The following is a 22090-nucleotide window of genomic DNA, read 5'->3' as shown; positions in this document are numbered from 1 at the left end:
AGACTGTATGAAACCCCCTCTTTCTCAACTACTGAGATTAAAAACACATTCCCTCCCAATCTGTTTACTCCAAAGAGGCCCTGCACCAGCTTGGTTTCATCCTCACCATGTAAACACTATGTGTGGATTAAGATGGATTTTGTTACAGTGGAATTTGGACACTGGGATTGAGTCAACATAGGACTTTATAACTCTGTTTAGTTTGTATGTGAGAGGTTGAAGCAAGACTTGCAGTGACCTACATGAAGATGGCTAAAATTACTGCTCCCAACCCCTGCCATTTCAGTGTCATAAGCATTTCAGAAATTAAATGCAGATTTTTTTCCCATATGAGACATCTAATCAGTTGCAATAACTTTGCACCAGAATCACACAATTTTATTGACACCAGGGAAGTGAAGCCCTAGTGAACTTCTGAACCATTGACTATACCATAAACTTTGTGACAGGACCAGTTTTAAAAGTCTTCTGGATCTTTGAGTATGGACTAGTTACTAAGCAGCTTTTTTTCAACTAGAACAATACCAGCTATGCTCTAGCGTAGTCAGTGTTTACAGAGGCTTTACCCCATCCTCAAATCTACCCTTCTACCCATTGAAAACATTTAGCTTTCTTTGTAGCTCTCCAGGGAGGAATGGGAGCCCAGTTGCATTGGGTGAGATAATCCAGCCAGGTGGATGGCTAAGGTGAGGTTCCTGTGGAGCTGAACACCCAACTCACCTGTTAGTCCAGAAAGAAGTGCTTGTAAGGAATGGCTGCTGAATTTTGTCTTTTCAGAATTTTATTTCCTAGTAATATATTTTAGCCTTTTCTAGAGGCACTTCTTAATTTGTCTGCAAATTAACATAACTTTAAAATTGTTTTATTATGTTTTTTCTAACCATACTGCTTTTTCTTCGGTGTGGGCAGGTGAAAAGTAAAGCAACTGTGAAAATGAAAATGTTTTAAGTAACAGACAACCAAGGCATGATTATCTTTCCCTTTGCTAAAAAACAAAAACCCACATGTATCTGAGATCATCTCTCTTCTAGAGTGGCAAAAGTATCATAAGAATGCTAAGTGGCCTGTATCTACTGTCTTGTTTTGTAGCATTATTTTGTTTGCCTTTGTCAGGATAAAGGTCATCTGAGAGCTCCCTGGATACATGTTTTTCTGCTTTCCAGCGTAGAGAGATGGCCAAAGGCAGGTTAGAGCAGTCCCAGCACAAGTATATTATCTAAAAGTTGCCAAGCAGTTCTTCAGGTGCAGGTAGGTGCATCCCTTTGCAGCCACCAATGCTCAGGCACAGAGATGGCTCCGGACTGGATTCAGTGAGGAGGCACGAAGTGAAGGTTCTTTAGATTTGCTGGTGTTCTATCAGAGAACAATAGCAGAGGGAGGAGAGATGTGGGTAAGGTGGGAAAGAGTGAGTCCATGAAACATAAACAGAATCATGCCAGTTCTTTAACTTTTTAATCTTTGCTTTACTTTTTTCACGGAACACTGATACCAAAACAGTGTTTCCAAAGATTGCCTGAATTCATTAATTCCAGGTATGTAGGAATGCCATGCCCCTCTTTTGATTTGTTTTAAATGACGTCAACACATCTGCCCTGAGTAAGGCGGTAGTTAAATTGTGTCTTTTTTTTTTTTTTTTTTTTTTTTGAGACAGAGTCTCACTTTGTTGCCCGGGCTAGAGTGAGTGCCGTGGCGTCAGCCTAGCTCACAGCAACCTCAGACTCCTGGGCTCAAGTGATCCTACTGCTTCAGCCTCCCGAGTAGCTGGGACTACAGGCATGAGCCACCATGCCTGGCTAGTTTTTTTTTCTATATATATTTTTAGTTGTCCATATAATTTCTTTCTATTTTTAGTAGAGGCGGGGTCTCGCTCTTGCTCAGGCTGGTCTCGAACTCCTGACCTTGAGTGATCCTCCTGCCTCGGCCTCCTGGAGTGCTAGGATTACAGGCGTGAGCCACTGCGCCTGGCGGTTAAATTGTGTCTTTACAGGTTGTGCACAGTTCTGTCCCTGGCTTCTTTATTTTGGTGGCAGTGGCAATGGCATATGGAGAATGAGGACAGGAAGAGGAGCTGTTATTAATTTGTCCCCATAATGCCTCGGAATTGAACAGTACCTCTTCTCAGACCTATGAAAAGAAGGTGGCTTTTAAGTATGAACTTTTTTTTTATAATCAAGTTTGCTCCGGTTTTAATGAAAAAAATGGTCAGAGTCTAAATTGTGTATTTGAGTATTTTCTATATGTGTCAGGTTTACATTATAAGCATTAGTTGCTTGTTACACAAAGAATTTTTTATTTCTTAGTCTTTTTGAAAGGACTAGGTAAGTCTAGCTTTTTCTTTAGTGTTTTTAAAAAATATTAGTTGACATATGATGGTTACTCTTCCTGAAATTTAGCTTTTAGTCTTTATAGGTTATAGAAATGAGATTGTGACTTTGTGATAAATGTTGACTGTAGCCATGAAAATAGTCACCTACTCTCCCTACCCCTGCACCTTTAGCTAAAATACATCTGCAGTTCCTAAATGTAACTGTGCATATTTTTTACTACAATTTATTAGCTTCCTAAGATAAAATTAACTTGCTTTTTTGCCATAAGCTTGTTATTTTTTCTAAAATTTAGTTCAGGATAATTCACACCAAAACGGGTAAACATTTTTATTCTTCTTGGCTTTCTGGATTGCTCTGACTTCATAAAATTTGGAAATCACATTTTAACTGTGTATTGCCTCTTTATTAAGTGCTTGGGAAACTAAACACAGGGAAGTGTCCTTATTTTACATACTGGTGGTAATAACCTAGCAAGATTTTATTTTTTTCCAATCTCAAGATTTTTTTTTAAAAAGCAGTTTAGAAAGAACTCACACTTGTTGAAATTTATCATCATCTATACCTTAATATCATATACCCTATGTTCCCCACTAATTATTTGCAGGTTTCCAGGACTTAAATGTGTGCTAAACCTAGAAATACGAAGGTATTTGCTGAATCAAACCAAAATGAAATTATGTTTTCTTAACTATGAATGAGACTAAATCACCTTAACATACCACCAAACCATAGTAAAGAGAGTGTTGAAATAAAATTAAATATACATATTTTATATACTTATTAGACTAAGCCTGCTTTAATGACTCTATGATTCTCCAGTGTATTATTTATGCATATTGTGTCTAAAGATTTATGTCAGCTGATAGTTAATACTGCTTACATACTTTTAGATTCGATGACATTAAACAAGAAGGATGGTTCCCAGCATGCAGGACATTCTGAACATATTCATGACCAAGATGCTACCAGAGATGTTTTGTTTATTTTTTTGTTAACAATTTAATTGACAAATAAAAATTATATACATTTCAGGTGTTTATCATGATGATTTGGTATGTAGATATTGTATAATGATTACCATAATCAAATTAACTAACATGTCCATCACCATCCATACTTTTTTGTTTTTGGTTTGTATCCCAAGCCCAATAAAAACTATGTAGAGAGGCTGTTGGTATGAGAGGAAGAGGTGCTGTGGACACAAGGACTGCTATGGGAGTGGGAGAAGTGGATTTCTTGGGCAGCAGAGTTAGATCTGCACTATGAATGTCCTCTTGAAAATTATAGAATGAAATGATGACTGAACCATAACAGAAGGCTTGTCTTGGCAAAAACATCCTTTGTAAATTTTTTAAGAAAAGCAATTGCAAGTTCTGATTTTGAAGAATTGGTGGAATATTGATGGAAGGATTTTAGTATCTGTGTTACACACTGTACAAAAATACTTGATGCCAAACATTGCATGTGATGGAATGTAGCTGGAAACCGTCTCTTTTATTAGGAAGCACCATCCGTTTCTTGTGTAAAATAAATTGAAAATATTTTTATCATTAGTGAAAAGATAGGTATCCCAGCTCAGTCTCCCTCTTTATGTGTCAGATTTATTTAAGACAATACCAGAGATGCCCAGGAGTACCTCAATCTCAGCATGTTTAAAAGCAATTGTATTATTTGCTCTCAAGCTTGTTTCTTACCAGTCCTTTAGAATTCTAGTTATCCAAGCCAGAAAATTGTGAGTTGCCTTTGATTCTTTTTACCTTTCTTACACCAAATCTGGTACTCGCTCCTTAAAATGGCCCATACCTACCTCTCTTGCATATTTCAATACTGCCATAATTAAGACCTTCAGAATATCATTCCTAGACTGTTGTGGTGGTCTCCTGTCTCCTGCCTTGGTTGCACAAATAATCTCCTCTAACCAACCCATCTTTCACTGTGCTCTCAAAGTGATTTATCTGGAACAAAAATCTAATCGTGTGATTCGTATCTTAAATGTTCACTACCTCCCTGTTGCCAATAGAATATAGTTTCTCTTCTTAAATGTTTTCTGTGTACAAGGCACTCTTTAAATATATTATCTGGTATAATGCTCACAGTAACTAAATGAGGTGCTAACACTTACTATTTCCATTTTACAAACCAGGAAACAGATACAGAGAAATTAAGTACCTGGCCCAAGGTCACATAGCTGATGATAACATAGCCCCCCTGAGGCTAGATACCCTTTTTGTAAACACTATGCTATGATGCTTCTTATTTCTTATCTGCCTCTAAAGTGAACCAAGAGAGGATGGGCCCATTTGAATTTCTTATCTTCCCCTAAAGTGAACCAAGAGATGATGGGCCCATTTTATATTATCATATACTAATGAATGTGCCCTGCCTTGCTACTTTCTTTAAAGGAGATTGTTTAAATTTTACTGTGTAAAATTAACACTGAAAGCCAGTGGTTCTTGACCTGTGAGCCGGCATAAGCACTAATGAATGGTTCTTAAGCTGTTTGATACATTGTATGGCTTCCGTTTTAGTTGAGACATTGGGCATTTTTAAATGTATTAGCAACACTCATACCTGATATTTTCCTTTTAGCAGTATCTTTTCCTGTCCTTGTGTTGTTGATAGTTTGGGGCATATATTTTGCTACAGAGAAAAATATTATGACACTGAGCTTGGGAATGAAGTTATTTCCTTTCTGCCTGAGGCAGTTGTGAGCTTTCCGTTGTTGCAGAAGTACAGAAAAGTTTTAAAATTTTGATGGACAGAGCCATTGAAACCTTTCTGTCTTAAAGTTAAGTTTGATTTGGGAAAAAGCATGTGTGAACACAAACATATTATACAGCTTTATTTTGCCAACTCCTTGCCATTCATTCAATCCACAGCTTATTCTAAGCATTCCTGAGGTTATTGATTTTCCTTCTAGGGTCAGGTGTGTTAGAAAGATCATTTGTTTCCATTGAAGAATGTAGTGTTTTCCATGTCACAGTTTAGACGTTTGTGAGTGACATAAAACAAGTCAATATCTAATGCGGCTTCCATATGAGATTCCTTCATCTATTTGATGACAGCCATCATGTCCCCCACCCCGGTCACCTCTCCTTTAAATAAACATTCAGGTTCCTCGCTCACAACATGACTTTCAGGGTTTTTTTTTTTTTCTTTTTCTAATCATCTTGCTCTCACTTTGAATTAGGAGGCCCAAGTGTATAGTTAGATATAATTTAGTGTCGCCTAAAAAAACACTGGCAGTTATATTAAATAGAATTTAGTTATTGGTCCCTACACCTTATTCTTTTATTCCTTAAGCCCAAGACAGTGGTTATTGCATGATGATCTAAATACTTTAGGGTTTGCAGGCTATACTGTACCCTTTGGAACAACTACTCAAGTCAGCACTGTTGTTCACATTGTTGCCATAGAAAACAAGTAAAACTTTATTGATAAAATCATGTTACAGTCCAGATTTGGTCCACAGGTTTGCCAAACTCTATATTATATAATTGTATTATGTCAATGTTAAATTTTCTCAATTTGATTACAGTACTGGGATCATGCAAGAGAATATTCTTGTGGTTTGGAAATACATATCATTGAATTATTAGGGGATAAAGGGCACATTGTATGCATTCTACTATCAAATTGTTTATAAAATATATATATTTATAGAATAAATACTAAGTACATGAACTAAGTAGAAAACAAATATGAGAAGATGTTGAATATTGATGAATTTGGGTAAAAGATATACAGGAGTTCTTTGTATTATTCTTGCAACTTTTCTGAAAGTTTCAAATAACTTCAAAATAAAAAGATAAAAACAAATTCAGGGAGTTCCCTAAACTAAATGAGAGGCAGAGAACAAAACTAACAAGCAACACACGTAAACACACCCCCCGACTCACCCACTCACTGAATTGAGCTGTGTGACCATCTGTGACATACCGAACCATGTGAATAAACAGAAGCTACAAAACCAGGCTTCTGGGGGACTATACAAATAAAATGCAGAATTCATGAGGGAAAAACCCCAGAGAAACAAAGAACAGAATTGAAGCAAAGGCTCAGCAGAATCACCTGATTTCACTTGGCTTTATCCTCTCTTGAGGGACAAAGCCCTGGAAAGATGGCTCGGTGTGGCTGTGTTGCTGGCAGCTTTTGCTTTGCCTTCCTAACCCACCTCCTTCACTTCCTCTACTCCCTCCTTCTCTGCTTTGTGTCTGTGATTTCCTTTTTTTCAGTCCTCTCCTTTTCTTCCTCTACTTTTTATCTCCCTCTGCTAAGAAGGCCCAGGGATTTGTTTCCGCTGTATTCTTATGATACATTAGCTCAATTAAGATCATGGAGGAGAAACCATAATCAACACAACGATATTCAATTCATTTGGAACCCAGCTCCAATTTGTAGTACGAAGATATCCAGTGTTAACCTCACACCCTCACATACACCTGTTGGGCCTCTAGCTTGTGATTGAAATAGGAAGGCATATTCCTCACCAGTGGGTCCGTTTGCCTGGTCCATTTCACAGCCAGGCTACTTTCCCCTTATTTATTGACCTCCTTTGGTTGCTCTTTTTTTTTTTTTTAAGGTTGTTTTGTACCTATTGAATATGCTTCTGATTTACATTTTTATTGATTTATAATTGCTTCCCCTTAAGACCTCTCTCTTCTCCTCTATGATACAGTCCCTATTTGTCTTTTATGCCCCATTTTCACTTTGTTCCAAACTCTTCCTGAGAACTTTCTATCATCAGTGTTTTTTTTCTGGAACAGAATTGTTCCAACATTTTCTGCTTATCTTCCATAATATATAGAATCTTCTGCCCCATTCATTTTTAGTTTTCCTATTCATTTGCTGCCCCAATTTTGACTTCCAAATGTCTTGGAAAATTAAATATGTTATTTTGTTGAGAAAAATTGAAACAAAAATCTCACAGTACTCATATCAGAAAAGTAGATATTCTGTAAAATGCCTTTATTACTTTGGCCTATTATTTCCCAACAGTAGTTGGAAAATGTTGCATACAATGTCTGTCCAGAAAGCATCCAGCCGTTAACATAACGAGAACAGTTTGCAGGACATTGATGTAACCTGGTAGCCAAGGAGAGTGGACTGTAATGCGCATGTGTGAACAATGATGATGTCTCTGTACTAGTCAGTGGGACGCTAGATGCTGTTGAGTGAGCATGTGTACTGTGTGGCCGTCCAGTTGAAAATGAGCAAGTAGAGCAACATGTCTGCATCAAATTTTGCGTTAGGCTTGAACATTCCTCTGTGGAAATTATTTGGATGATTCAGAAGGCTTATGGGGATGATGCAATGAGTGAAGCACAAATAAAAGCATGGCAAAAATGCTTCAAAGATGATCAAGAATCTGTTGAAAGTGATCCACGTTCTGCAAGGTCTGCAACAAGCAGAACACCCGAGACTGTTGAATGTGTACGGGTTAGCTTAAGAGACGCTGGGAGAATTGTGTGAGGTTCCACAGTGCCTACTTTGAAGGGGACTGAGGTGTCATTGTCTTATGTACAGTGTTTCTTGTATCTTCAATAAATGTCTGTTTTTCACATTACATGGCTGGACACTTTTCAGACAGACCTTGCATATGTCTTCTCTGACCATTTACAACTATTGGCCTTGACTGTCAGTTACTCCCAGGAATACTAAATTCCTTTAAATCCCAGAGAACATTGTTGCACAAAATGTACTTTTCAGTGATGTTCTTCAGTGGTATTGCAGGGATTGTCGTATATTCTAAGGATATTTTGACTCTACAATTTATGGGAGACTTAACCTAGCCCTTAAGGTAATGTGGATTTAGCTTTCCTTATCTGGTTTCTTTTTAGTTTGGTGACTCTTTTTCCCATACTCCCTGCCCCCTTTTTTAAGCAAAAGAAACTGTCTACATGGTTTAATGCAGTGAAAATGAGTTCTATCGTTCCCTCCCTTCCTCTCTTCCTCCCTTCCCCTCTTCCTTCCTTCCTTCCTTCCAAACTGTATAGCTAGGATTTGTAATAGTTTACAGGAAAGGCTTCTCAGCCATTTAAAAACAGGAGATACATTGTTTCTTCCATCTAGATAATACCTTATTTAACCTTTAAATATCTGTATGCTAAGAATTATTTCATAGCAAAATTCTGCACTATATTGCTTTTTTTTTTTTTTGTCTTGCCTGTTGTGAGATAGAAAAAAGCTGCAGGCAAGTATTCACTGAAGCATTCATTCTCTTACTTGAATTTGGTCTTTTCCAAAGATGAGAGAAATGCCATAGTAAAGCACAGACTTTGTTAGAGACCTAAAGTGAAAGGCAATAGGTTATTATGCATAATTTTGTGAACTTCCATCAGCTTTATTTTAACGTGACTACTTTTGTTAGAAAAGCTCATTAGAGGTCAACAAAATGATTTTATAGAAAAAGTCAAAGCTCAAACAAGACTTCGTTCAGGAGACAAAGACACAAAAAACATCAGAGCTCCAAGGAAACTTAGAACATTCTAGCAAATGCCATTATATTAAAAAAAAATGGAAACTGAGACACTAGAAGTAACTAATTGTTTTAATGGGGTCTGAAGTAGAACATAAATTCCCAACTACAAGTTACATAAGATGATTTGTTTATTATTATGCTTAGGAATAACAGGCTGATTCAATTTTTTATTTGTTGTGATATATCTATTGTACTAGTTTTCTATGGTTCCCATAACATATTGTAACAAAGTAAGTAGCTTAAAACAATACAAATTTATTACCTTACATTTTTGGAGGTCGGAAGTCAGATGGGTCTCACTGGGTCCATCGGGGTGTGCAAGGCTGGGTTCCTTCTGCAAGGATCCTAGTTTTTTTTTTTTTCTTTTTCAGCTTCCAGAGATCACTCAACCTTGATTCATGGCCCCTTTTTTCTCTAACTTCAAAGCCAGTAATGGCAGACTAAGCCCGTCTCATGCTGCCATCCCTCTTTCTCCTTTTCTGCCTCCTCCTTCCACATTTAAGGACACTTGTGATTACAGTGAGTTTACCTGGTTAATCCAGGATAATCTCCCCATCTCAAAGTCAGCTGATTAGCAACCTTAATTCCATCTGCATCCTTAATTCCTCTTTGCCACATAACCTTACATATTCACAGGTTCCAGACATTAGGATATGGACACTTGCGGGACCACTATTCTGCCTACCATGAGTGCTAATCTATGTACATGTTAAAATTAAAATATGACTAGAAACATCAAAATGTTTATTTGTTTGGAGGGACAAGTGTTGAGTTACTGGATTGTTTTACTCTCCTGTTTCTTCCCCTACCCTCAACTGTGCTAGAACATCCCCTTCAAGCTACTCTAGGCTGTTAATAAGTAACAATAATATAAGAAATGGCCAGCGTTTTGTTTTATTGAATTTGAAGTGGCTTTCCAGGTCAGCACATAAATTATTTTGGAGGTATTTTCAGGTTATTGGAAGTTAAAAGAATCAGGCGTGCTCTCCTTGTGTGCATTCTGACTTTATTAATTTCTAACAGCACCTTCCCTTGGCATACATCTACAGCTAAGCACACAAGATAACCTTTTGTTTCTTGATAGATGGCTTAATATATGCTTTCTAGCTAGATAAAATAAATGGAGGAAAGCACTCATTTATAGTGGTTATTTCTATTTTTTCAAGGGTAGATACTGGTCTGGTTTTGTTAATCTTGCCGTGGATATTTTGATCTTATTTTTCCACAGATGTGAAAAGTACATTCATCATTGCTATCAACTAAATACCTTGTTTCAAAGATGTGAGGTTTATTTATCAAAGGGAACTTCTGTGGGAAAGGAATTTATCCTATGTTGGAGAAATCAGATAAATTAAGACTTTTTTTTTTTTTTTGAAACAGGTGTTTAATGTGTATTTTGAATCCCCTGGCCTAGGGCAGTGTTTCTGATTGGTACACAACTTTCAGGAAATTATTTCTGATTGAAATAGAAACATTGCAAATTTTCAAAGGGTTGGAGAAATCTGTGACTAAAGGAAAGTCCCAAATGCTAGGTAGGTGAGTGATAATTAAGAGAAAATAAAACAGAACCGGTAGAAATCTGTTTCCTGGGTAGATGGACCCATCTAGAAATGAATTACCAATAAGGAGGTTTAGTTGCTGTCCACAGAACTTATGGAAATGCTGGAGGTTTTGGTGGGAAATCCTTTTCTGTAAATCTATTAACCAATTTTCTACTTATGAAAGATATTAGATAGTAAAATATTAAAGGTAATAGATTCAATGGTAATATAAACTTGAACAGAGGGAAAAAAAATAAATCAGTCTAAATAGAGACACATCACTTGAAAATAAACATTACGTGGTAAGAAAGATCTAGTTTACATGGTGTTGCTGGGCATTTAAGTGACAGTCCCAATACACTCCCATTGAAGAGTGTAGTTAACTAGAAAAGCTTGAAATTGAAGATCTGTGTGATGCTGGCAGATTGAAGTTTTGTCTGAGATTGTGTGTGTATTTATATATTTAGTGATATAGACTATCAGCCTGTTATTAACCCAAATTAGTTTGTCCTGATGGCTTATTCATCAGTACTATAGTGTTATCCTCTCCATTGTCAACTAAGATTTCTCAAATCAGAAGTCTTTATTTTTTTATTTGATAAGAACTTGAGTGTCTACTAATTACCAGGCACTATGCTCGATGCCAGATGTAGGAGACAGAATGTAAGCAAATTTGGTTCCTGTCCTCATGGAGTTTGTAAGTCTAAAAGGGAAGATGCCTGTTTATTAGTTAATTACACAGCATTAAGTCTGCGTGTGATATGAAATACAGATATGTGCCACTATGTGAATCTAGAAAAGCTTACCCTAAAAGGTGAGCTGTGATCTGAGGGATAAATATAAATTAATAAAGAGAAGGAAGAGGAAGTGAAGGTGAGGGCAAAATATTCTAGTTTGAGAGAACAAGAAGGTGAAGAGGAGGGAGTGATTACCAGTGTTGAATTCTGAAACATCAAGAATAGTGAGGGCTGCCTCACTGTTGCATATTACAATGTGTGTGCAACCCACACATTGCATAGATGATATGAAAGTCACCAGTGACCTTAGACAAAGTGATTTCAATGACACAAAACTGCAAGTTTTCTTATGGTGAGATGTAAGTCTTCAGGGATTGCATACTTAATCTTATTGGAAGTGATCGTTTGCTATTTTTATAGAATTCTAATCTATGTACAGGGTTTACTTTCTTCCTTTTTTGTGTGATGTTTATTTTACCCTCTCAAAACCAAACTTAATGACATTAGCAAATTAGGATTTACCATTGTTAACAATACACTGTCTGCCCTAATATGAGCATACTTTTCTTTATTCCTCTTGCCCAAAATATAATAGTAAAGCTTCTTTTCTAATTTTTAGTTTCATTCAGTTTTAGTTCATTCTCAACTTTAGTCCTCGTGACATTATTTTAGGGTATATTTCATTTGTATATTATTATTCTCTTAAGTTTTATTTAAATTTTATATATGTTAAGTCCCTTATCTAAAAGAAAATACTGTGTACATTGCTTTTGAGTGTATCCTACTTTTTCTCTTCATCTGTTTTCGTTGTATATTCAGATGCTTGTTTATGAAAATGAGCCTTATTCTTTCCTCTGTATTCATAAAAATCATAGTTTTTCCTATCTTCAATTAAAAATAATTTACTTTTTAACTGTCTAAATATCTGACCATACCTACTAACTTTCTCCTGGTTATTAGGAGCTTAATTGTCCCATGTTTCTAGACTCTTACATTTCAAAGACCTGAAATGTATTCACTGACAGTTGAATTTGTAATTGTGGCATTGACAGAGACTTGGCAGTAGATAGTATGAAGACAGATTCAACCAAGTAAACTGGCAGTCATTGCTATAAAAAAACATTCAGAAGAAAAAAAAAATGTAGTAATTTTTTCCTTTAGTCTGAGTAACAGTTGTTTGAACTTGCTCCATAGCCAGGCAACCAGTGCAATCACACAGGGCTCCAAATTCGGAAGAGGGCACACACTTGAGATTTAATGTGTTGTGATTGCTACCTTGACATTCTTATTAATTCAGTCTTTGGAGTTTTATAAATGCAGCCCAGTGAGACAATGGACCAAGAGCTTGAGGCTTGGACTCTCAGCTCACTTATAGTCTGGCTACCATGCCTCCTGCCTCCCTGGGATGGGCTCTCCTTCTCCCGCCCAGCCCAGTGACTTCCCACTCTCCACCCCTGGAGGGAGCTTGTGCCCAGGTAGGGGGTTGGTTGAGTCTGGTGAGTGCCTACTGCTTATTGAAATATGATTCAGGGCTCCAGGCACCTTTGTTTTTTTTTTTTTTTTTTTTTTTTTTTTTTGAGACAGAGTCTCACTTTGTTGCCCGGGCTAGAGTGAGTGCCGTGGCATCAGCCTAGCTCACAGCAACCTCAGACTCCTGGGCTTAAGCGATCCTACTGCCTCAGCCTCCCGAGTAGCTGGGACTACAGGCATGAGCCACCATGCCCGGCTAATTTTTTTGTATATATATTTTTAGTTGGCCAGATAATTTTCTTTCTATTTTTTTAGTAGAGACGGGGTCTCACTCTTGCTCAGGCTGGTTTCGAACTCCTGACCTCGAGCGATCCACCCGCCTCGGCCTCCCAGAGCTAGGATTACAGGCGTGAGCCACCGCGCCCGGCCACCAGGCACCTTTGAGGGTCTGTAATCACCCCATGAGTATTCTTATGCCCAAGAGAGCTTGACATTCAATTACAAATAAAACATACCATACTAGGTTGAGAGAGACACCCTGGAAGAAAGGTAAAAGTTATTTTTTTCTTGGTTTTTGAATAAGGGGCCTGCATTTTCATTTTGCTCTGGACAAATTATGAAATTGGCCCTGACAATTGTTAGTAGTGAACTAGTGCCTAGAAGAAGATTTCACCTTTGCAACTTACTGATTGTATTTTTAGAAATAAGGTTCCTGAAATTTTTAGTTTTTTGAACATAATATATGAATAGGTTAGGTAGTAGTTAGAATTTTAAAGAATTTCCAAATGTTTTATAATAGTAATTGTCTTTCCAAATTGATTTCTCATTAATTTTCATTTTAGTTATTATTTTTCATTGATAGATAATAGCTGTACATGTGATAATTTGGTACATTCACAAAATGTGTAAAGATAAAATCAGGGTAATTGGGATATCCATCACCTTAAATATTTATCTTTTCTTTATGCTAGAACATTCAAATTATTCTCCTCTAGCTATTTTGAAATGTACAGTGGATTCATGTTAACTGTAGTCACCCTACCGATCTATTGAAAACCAGAACTTATTTCTTCTAACTGTACATTTGTACCCATTAATCAACCTCTCTCCAACCCCCCTACCCTTCTGAAATTGAGCTATTTATATCCTTGCAGTAGTAACAAAAGGCATTTGAATTTAAAATATGGATTTGCAAGATTAATACCAAATTTGTACAATTATTTTTACCCTGAATTTATTGAAAAAATAAGCTACTTGTTCAATGAAAAATCTTCATAATGATCTATTTTTGAAAGATCTTATTTTATTATGTAGTATTTGGAAACATTTTTTTAAGTAATAAAATTTTTTCTGTATATTATCCCGTGTTCACTTCCGCCTTGCCTTTACCCTCCATTGGTTTAAGTTACCAAACTGCTTTTGTTGGAGATTATAAATTTTATTTGATTGCTTTATTGAAGGTCATATTTTCTTTGCATGAGGACTTTTAATACATCAGAGTAGTGTAGGGTTATCCATGGCAAAATCCCAAATGTTTTTTCGGCACAAAAAAACACACCCAAGAGAAAGAGAGAACAAATTGGCTTTAATCTTTCCATCCATAACCTTTGTGACCCCTGTTATTCCCACTCCTGTAGACCTGCAATATTTTTGTTGTGTTGCTGTGGCTTTTAAAAAAAACCTCAGTGATCTTGTTTTCTTTATTTTCTTCTAAATTAAAAATAAAAAAATATTGGTGTTACTGCTCGAGTTTTCTCCTTTGTTACAAGTTGGAAGAGTTGATTATGCTGGTGGTACAGGTGCTCACTGGGGAGTGTGCTAGAGCCATTGTGTGACCATCTGTTGTATTTTTTTTTAACCTAAAAAAAACCTGATGGGCTCCTTGTGGAAATATATAATAATGATATGTTAAAAAATTGTTAATTTATTACTTTTGATGTAGAGTCATATCAGTATAGCAGATTTCAGAGATCTGCTTTGTTGATTTTTTCCAAATTAACTTTTTGCTTCTTTTAATGTCTTCTAAGGCAGATCACACAAATGTGTATTTTGGGTTATTAATGCATTCTTTTCTTTCTCAAAAGTCCTAGGGACCTTAAGTAATTTACTTTGGCTTCTATGCCAGCATTTATCTAGTTTATGATCTCACTTTTTCTTTCCATTTAGAGGTTAGACTGCCCCTTTGATTGAATAGTTGAATTTATGACTTTTTAAATGGTTTCACAGTTGAAACAACTATTTAGCTATTTAAAAATATATGAAACTTTTGTATTTATTGTAATTTGGCACATTGCCTAAAATATTATGCAAATAATGAATAGGTGCTTTGCATTCCAGGCATAATTTAGTTTATCTCTGGAATTCATGGGTGGAATCATTTATTTAAAACTAAAAGTTTGACTTTCATAGAGAAGGCTAAATTATTTTGCAGACACTAAATAAAATTTTAATACAAATGCTTCAGTTTTCTCACTTTCTAATAACTACAATACTTTTATGTTGTTTTTACCTAGAAGGGCACAGTATTTTTCTTTAAAGTATAAATTTGTTTTATATAAAACTAGTGAATATAGAATACCAATGATGTAGAACTAAACACTGTTAAGGACCCTAGAGTGGTTGGTGAACATTGGGTAGATACGGCATCAAGGTGTAATTCACAGATAAATTGAGGCCTTAGTAGCCTGAAGCAATGAATGTACATGACAGACATTCAACATACATAAGCAAAGATATTAATCCTAAACTGATTGTCAATCCTGGGAATAGCATGTTGGAGGCTGCTGGGTGATCAGAACAATAGTATCATACACACTTTTAATTTTAACTGTTGTAATAGAGACAATTTATAGTATAAAAGTACAGAGAGAGTGATTAGGACAAACCTGGAAGTGCATGGCTGGATTCCCCCCATTTTTAATAAATTCTACTACCTCTGAGCTCTTTCTTTATCATTTTGTCTGCATTTATCATCTAGGGGCATCACTTTCCAACTTAGAGTTTTTAAAATGTTTTATCTCCTATCTTGATGATATGTTTATTGATGATAGGCATATATTGTTCCCTTCTTTATAGTCCTCTTGATAACCCAGTTAGTCAATTAATTTACCATGGGTCATACACTGTGGTAACTATTATAGATGTGGGACTCAAAAAATCTTTAATGTAGAAATTAAAATTTGCCTATTTTTTCCTGATACTCTTCCATTCTCCACTCTCTTTTCACTTCATTTTCCTTATTCCTCATCCCTTCTAACCATTATCATCTTTCTATTATGTTTCTCTCCTGTTCTTCAACTCTGTCTATACTGTCCAAACAGTAGCAGCTAGGCCACATGCGCCTTCTGAGCCATTAAAATGTGGCTAGTCCGAATTGAGATCTGCAATAAACATAAGTTACATAGTGGATGTGATATGAACATAATTTTTTTAATATCTCATTAATTTTTAGATTGTTTATATATTGAAGGGTTAATATTTTGGCTATATAGGATTACATAAAATATTATTAAAATTAATTCCATATACCTTTTTTCTAAAATGCAGCTACTAGAAAATTTAAAATTATGTACATGAATCTAATTATATTTCTGTGGGAGAGCCCTGCTGTAGATTCTTTTAGTGAGTTTTCTACCAACCTTCTTAGGACATCTTCCTGCCCATTCTATTCTCACTCCTTGGAAAATATTTTCATGGGGATTGGAAATTAGAAAACTGACAAATTTCTTGAAACTTGTCTTTAAAATAAATGTTAGATGGAATATTACTCAGCAATACAAGCAACGAAGTACTGATACATGCTCCCACAAACATTACGCTAAGTGAAAGAAGCCAGTCACAATAGATCACATCCTGTGTAATTCTAGTTATGTATAAAATGTCTAGAACAGAGAAATCTATAGAGACTGAAAGTGGTTGCCTAGGATTAAGGGGGAGAGAGAAGTGAGGAATGACTGCGAAGAATATTTTAGGAGAGACGAGATGTAACATCAGACAATGGTGATTGTTGCACAACTCTAAATACATTAAAAACCTCCTAATATATATTTTTAAATTTTAAAATGGATGAATTTTATGGGTGTATAAATTATATCTGTTAAAATAAGAAGTATTAGACCACGCTTGTGGCATTAAAGTGTCCTGGGTCGGTCTTGTTTGGTGCTCTGCTTCCCCTTTTCTGCCTCTTGGAATAAATTTGCCTTATTTTTTCAATAATCAATTTAGCTTTCCTAAAAATTAAGTGCATATTCTTGTTAATGTCAGTAGCGGTTGGGTGCTTTCATCTTAAAAAATGAAAATCAACAGGTCAGTGTGTGTTGGAACTTTTGTAAGCAGTTACAATCCCTTTTTAAAATTGGTGTATGCAGAAGAGTTATTTTAATGCAGTTTTTCTCCCTAAGGGAACTTGTTAGCCAAATGTATTTAAGTGTCATTTTAATGCATTTTATAGCTTTTTGAAAATTCTTTATACTTCATTGATGTTCCAACATCTGATGAATTGTGGCTTTTCATTAGGACATCTGGATTTTATATATAAAAAAAAATAACAAAAGAAAAACTTTTTTGCAAGGTGGTTACACATATCTACATATACTGCAAGTGTACAAATATGTATTTTGTCTAACAAATCTGCACAATACAGGGGTCTGTGTGCTGAAGATAAACATTTTGATTAAATTGTTCCATTATAAGAAATGGAAAAAGATTAGTGGGAAAGAGGATTTTTTAAAACAAATTCTTTCAAGCTGCATTTTTTATCTTTCTCCATATTCCTTTAAAGATGGCTAGAAACTGCAATATCTTGTTAATATTATTTTTATATTTATGCATCTCTGTGCTCATTATTTTATATGTCCTCCATTTTGACATAGCTTATTTTTCTAACCTTCAAAATAAATGTATAAGTAAACAGCTATAAAACTAATGTAACTTTGGTCCATTTGACCTAAAGTGAGAAAAAGAGTGGAGAAGTCAAAGTTCCTTACAGAAGTACATCTTCAGTGGAGATAGTTTTTTTCTTGCATCTTCTCTGTCAACTACACTGGGAAAGCAGTTGAGTCTCCATTGAATTAAGTGTGCTTTGCTTCTCCAAAGGGAGAATTTTATGTCACCTGACTTGTAGCAGTGACTTCATTGGACAAGGAACCCCTAAAATTGCACTATATTTGTCTTTTTTTTGAGACAGGGTGTCGCTGTGTTGCCCTGGCTGAAGTGCAGTGACATCATCATAGCTCACTGCAACTTCAAACTTCTGGGCTCAAGGGATCACCCTGCCTCAGCTTCCTGAGTAGCTGGGAATACAGGTGTGTGCCACCCTGCCTGGCTAATTTTTTTTTTCTTTGTTTTTTGTAGAGACAGGTCTCAGTCTTCTTGCTCAGGCTGGTCTTGAACTCCAGTGTGAGCCACCATGCCTAGCCTATATTGGTCTTTAATGATTACTTCTCTTGGAAGGAAAAGGACATTCTTGATGATTTTCAAACCACAGTTGGGCCATGTAATCAATCTATAATCAGTAACATACTGTAACTCTTTATGGATTTATGTCTTTTCCCCTAAATTGTAGACAACTGTTATCTTCAATATAATGCCGTTATTCTGATAGATAAGTATCATTATTGCCTTGTTTATTAGAAATAGCCACCCATGAAGGTTTATTACTCGGAGGAACTTAAAGAATGATAGCAACAGCCTATTAGCATCTTCTTACAGTCTGTAGAGGGCAGGACCAGCTCACTGGTCCAAATGATTCCACTTGTTGTTGTTTTGGGTGTCTGTTTGTATTTTAGTAGCAGCTTTGGGTACAAAGGTTTCAAAGCCATCCTTTCATTGTCTATAAAAAGGACTCAGATGGAGGGAGGACGGCCTATAAGATGGAACTTGGTGAAGTGGAACAAGATGCACTGGTGGCTATAGGTTTCCTGCCTGACTTCCGTTTTTCTTTTGTTCCATTGTAAACAGTAGGCATAAAACTATGGAATATGATGAACTTTGCCAAGTTTTGGTACCATGCCCTGTCTGTTATAGAACTCAGGGATATTAATTAGTGTGATGATCTAACTATAAAGAGATGTTTTGATTTATTGGATGTTAGAACTTGAAGGAACATAGAGATAATGAAATTCATCTCCTCCTTTTCCAGAATAAGAATCTGCCAAAGATCCCAACATACCATTAATCTTTTTCTTCCTTTATAAGAGATTCCTGGTAATTTTAACCCATAGTGTCCATCTTTAAATGTTCCAATTTTCAGCCTATGAGAATGGCTTTTTATGTTCATAGAGTTTTAGCATAAATGCATATATTTCCAAAATTCTGTGGGCTTTAGTAATCCAAAGAATATTTATAGTGGCCATGAGAGAAGTTGTTAATCAGTGCCTTTTTACTGGTGATTGAGATGAGTATAGGGAATAATAATGAGAAGAGTCTAATGGATTTCTAGCATATATTTAAGCAAATAAATGGATTTAAAATATTCTCTCTTGTTCTCCCAAATGGTATTTTTCCTCTGGTTTTATTGAAGTATAATTGACCAGTAAAATTTGCATATATTCAGTGTGCACAGTGTGATGATTTAATGCTCATATATGTTGTGTAATTAGTACCACAGTCAATTTCATTTGCATATCCTTCACCACATGTAACCCTATTTTGTGTGTGTGTGTGCACACACATGCATGGTAAGGGCAGTTAAGATCTGCTTCAAATGGTATGGTTTCTTATTGTGAACAATTTATTGTGGTAGCCATTTATTTCTAGTCAATATTCAAATATCTAGTTTATGCTTTTATCTGAAATTATATTTTAAATTTCTTAATATAGAGTTATCTGCTCTATATCGTGAGTTTATGGAGATTTGTATACTTCCATTAACTTTTCAAGGATAAGCAATGCCCATCAGATGATTGATGCTCCATCTGCACTTCCTGTGCTGGCTTTGTTCCCTTCTCTTTCCCAAAACATTGCCATGTTTTCCAATCTTTAGTTTTGATGGAGAGAAGGGGATTGACTTTCTTGTTGTGGTTGTTTATCTTTTTTTTTTCTTTCTTTTTTTTTTTTTTTGAGACAGAGTCTCACTCTGTTGCCCGGGCTAGAGTGAGTGCCGTGGCGTCAGCATGGCTCACAGCAACCTCAAACTCCTGGGCTCGAGCAATCCTCCTGCCTCAGCCTCCCGAGTAGCTGGGACTACAGGCATGCGCCACCATGCCTGGCTAATTTTTTCTCTCTATATATGTTTTTAGCTGTCCGTATAATTTCTTTTCTATTTTTAGTAGAGACGGGGTCTCGCTCTTGCTCAGGCTGGTCTCGAACTCCTGACCTTGAGCGATCCGCCCGCCTGGGCCTCCCAGAGTGCTAGGATTACAGGCGTGAGCCACCGCGCCCAGCCTGTGGTTGTTTATCTTGACAGTTTGTGCCACTAAACTAAGGAGAGATGGAAGGAAATTGTCTGAATATTCAAGTCTCTCTGGAGACCCAGCAGAGAAAGTTGAGAACAGAAATTGGGAGACAGATTTCCTGGCCTCCTCTGCTACTTGTACATTTGACAGTGTAAGGTGTTTGAGGACAGTACATGTGGGAATGTTAAGGAGTTAACATTAATAGTACTGTGGCTAAACAGATGGTGTAATTAGCCCACAATGGGGAAGAACAACATTTTCATGTTTGGATAAAAAGGGCTCACTGTGGGTGGTAGAGTAAGAGGTTCCAAATGACAGTACGTTATGAAGATCAGGAGCGTGACTGTTTTATACCTCATGGTTTAGGCATGTATCTGTGCATACTTGCAAATCCATATGTGTGTATATATATAACCTCCAGACTATATTAATGTAAGTAAACTGACTCTTGTTATTTTTAGGAAAAATTTCTCTGTAAGTAAATGCACAAATGACTATTAATTCAGCTTAGTCTAGAAGACATGGCTAAATACTGTGGAAAATGAGAAAAGGATTTGGTCTTTGCGTTCAAGTAGCCAATTTTCTGGACAAATTCATAGGACAGTGGCAAATATAGGACGTGGCAAACATTTTTATAGTAAAAATTTATTGTAATCGATTAGCCATATGATTACTTAGCCAAGTTCAGTGTTCTTCGCAAGGAAAATATTGTCATAAGACAGTAGGAAGAAGTTAAAGGACTAATCTGTCTCTTCCACTCACCCAGCATTGTTATCTACTTCTCTATGTGGAAAGAGGTTTGCTCTTGTCAAATGTTATTCATTCTGAACTTGGTTATATGTTTTCATGAAGCACAAAAAGTGATGCAACAGCAAGAAAACATAATCAAAGGAATAAATGAGTATGACAAGCCTTTCTGTTCGTATCGTTTGAAAATATTTTCCTCAGTAAACCTGGAAGTTGAAATTGGTTATATTCTGTGCTGTTTAGGTAGATCTGAGTCAAATTTTTACAAAAATGTAAATTTAGAATAATACCTCACACTTTGGCTAATTATTAGGAGATATTTGTAGATTTTTCCCATTGTCAGCCCATCTGCTCCTATGGTACAGTCATAATGCAGAAACATTGACATCTCAATTATTTCCATGGCAACAAATTGATGTCAGGATCCTACATTTGACTTCACTGCAGGACCAAACAGGATTTGGATTACAGGGGTGGGTTGGGAGTTCTTATTGAAGTAAAGTCTTAAAGAGAGGGAAATAGAAAGATTTTGGGAAATATGTATGGTTTCTAAATTTAGGCTTACCTTTAAAGAGGAAAATATAAAACAACATAAAGTGAATGAATGAATGTTCTTCTCTCTATATGTGCAAAGACAAAGTGGAAGACATTTGCTCTCTCTGTGACAGTTGCAAGTAAAAGTTTGAATCTGATTTAATGTTTACTCAAAAGCCTAAAAGAATAAAGACTCAAGCAGTTTTACTCAAAAGCCTAAAAGAATAAAGACTCAAGCAGTTTTACTCAAAAGCCTAAAAGAATAAAGACTCAAGCAGTTGTCAATAGTATAAAATAGGCCCGGCATGGTGGCTCACATCTGTGTCACTGTAGCACTTTGGGAGGCCGAGGACACAGGAGGATCACTTGAGGCCAGAAGTTCAAGACCAGACTAAGCAACACAGAGAGACCCTCACCTCTACAAAAAATAGAAAAATCAGCTAGGTGTGGGGGCAGAGTCCTAGCTACTCAGGAGGCTGAGGCAGGAGGATCCCCTGAGCTCAGAAGTTTGAGGTTGCAGTGAGCTATGATGACGCCACTGCACTCCAGCCTGGGCAACAGAGTGAGACCTTGTCTCAAAAAAAAAAAAAAAAAAATTACAAAATAGTGAAAGTCCAGAACCATCATACTTTTAGTTAAGTAATATTTATAAATATAAGTATATGGTACCCCAACTTTAAATTATGTAATCTCTGTGTCTTTGGTTTAGGATATCATAATTATAGTTGATCTTCCATACTGTAGGGACTGCATAGGTTCAGAGTGTTTGTGATACTTTTTCTTCTTTTGCCATTGTGTGCTGCAGTGAAGAGTATTGAGTATTCCTTTATTTATTCCAGATATGATTCTATTCATTCTT

At 36.2% G+C, this 22090-nt stretch overlaps 1 protein-coding gene across 3 annotated transcripts in view; it reads left to right on the top strand.

Annotated features, from left to right (window-relative positions):
- PTPRK (protein tyrosine phosphatase receptor type K) overlaps positions 1-22090 on the top strand; it is a 503601-nt gene that overhangs the window by 38139 nt on the left and 443372 nt on the right. The window lies entirely within an intron of this gene.

Source organism: Lemur catta, chromosome 2, assembly GCF_020740605.2.
Source record: "Lemur catta isolate mLemCat1 chromosome 2, mLemCat1.pri, whole genome shotgun sequence".
In the NCBI taxonomy this organism is placed as follows: domain Eukaryota; kingdom Metazoa; phylum Chordata; class Mammalia; order Primates; family Lemuridae; genus Lemur; species Lemur catta.
This window is presented reverse-complemented; position numbering and strand designations above follow the sequence as displayed.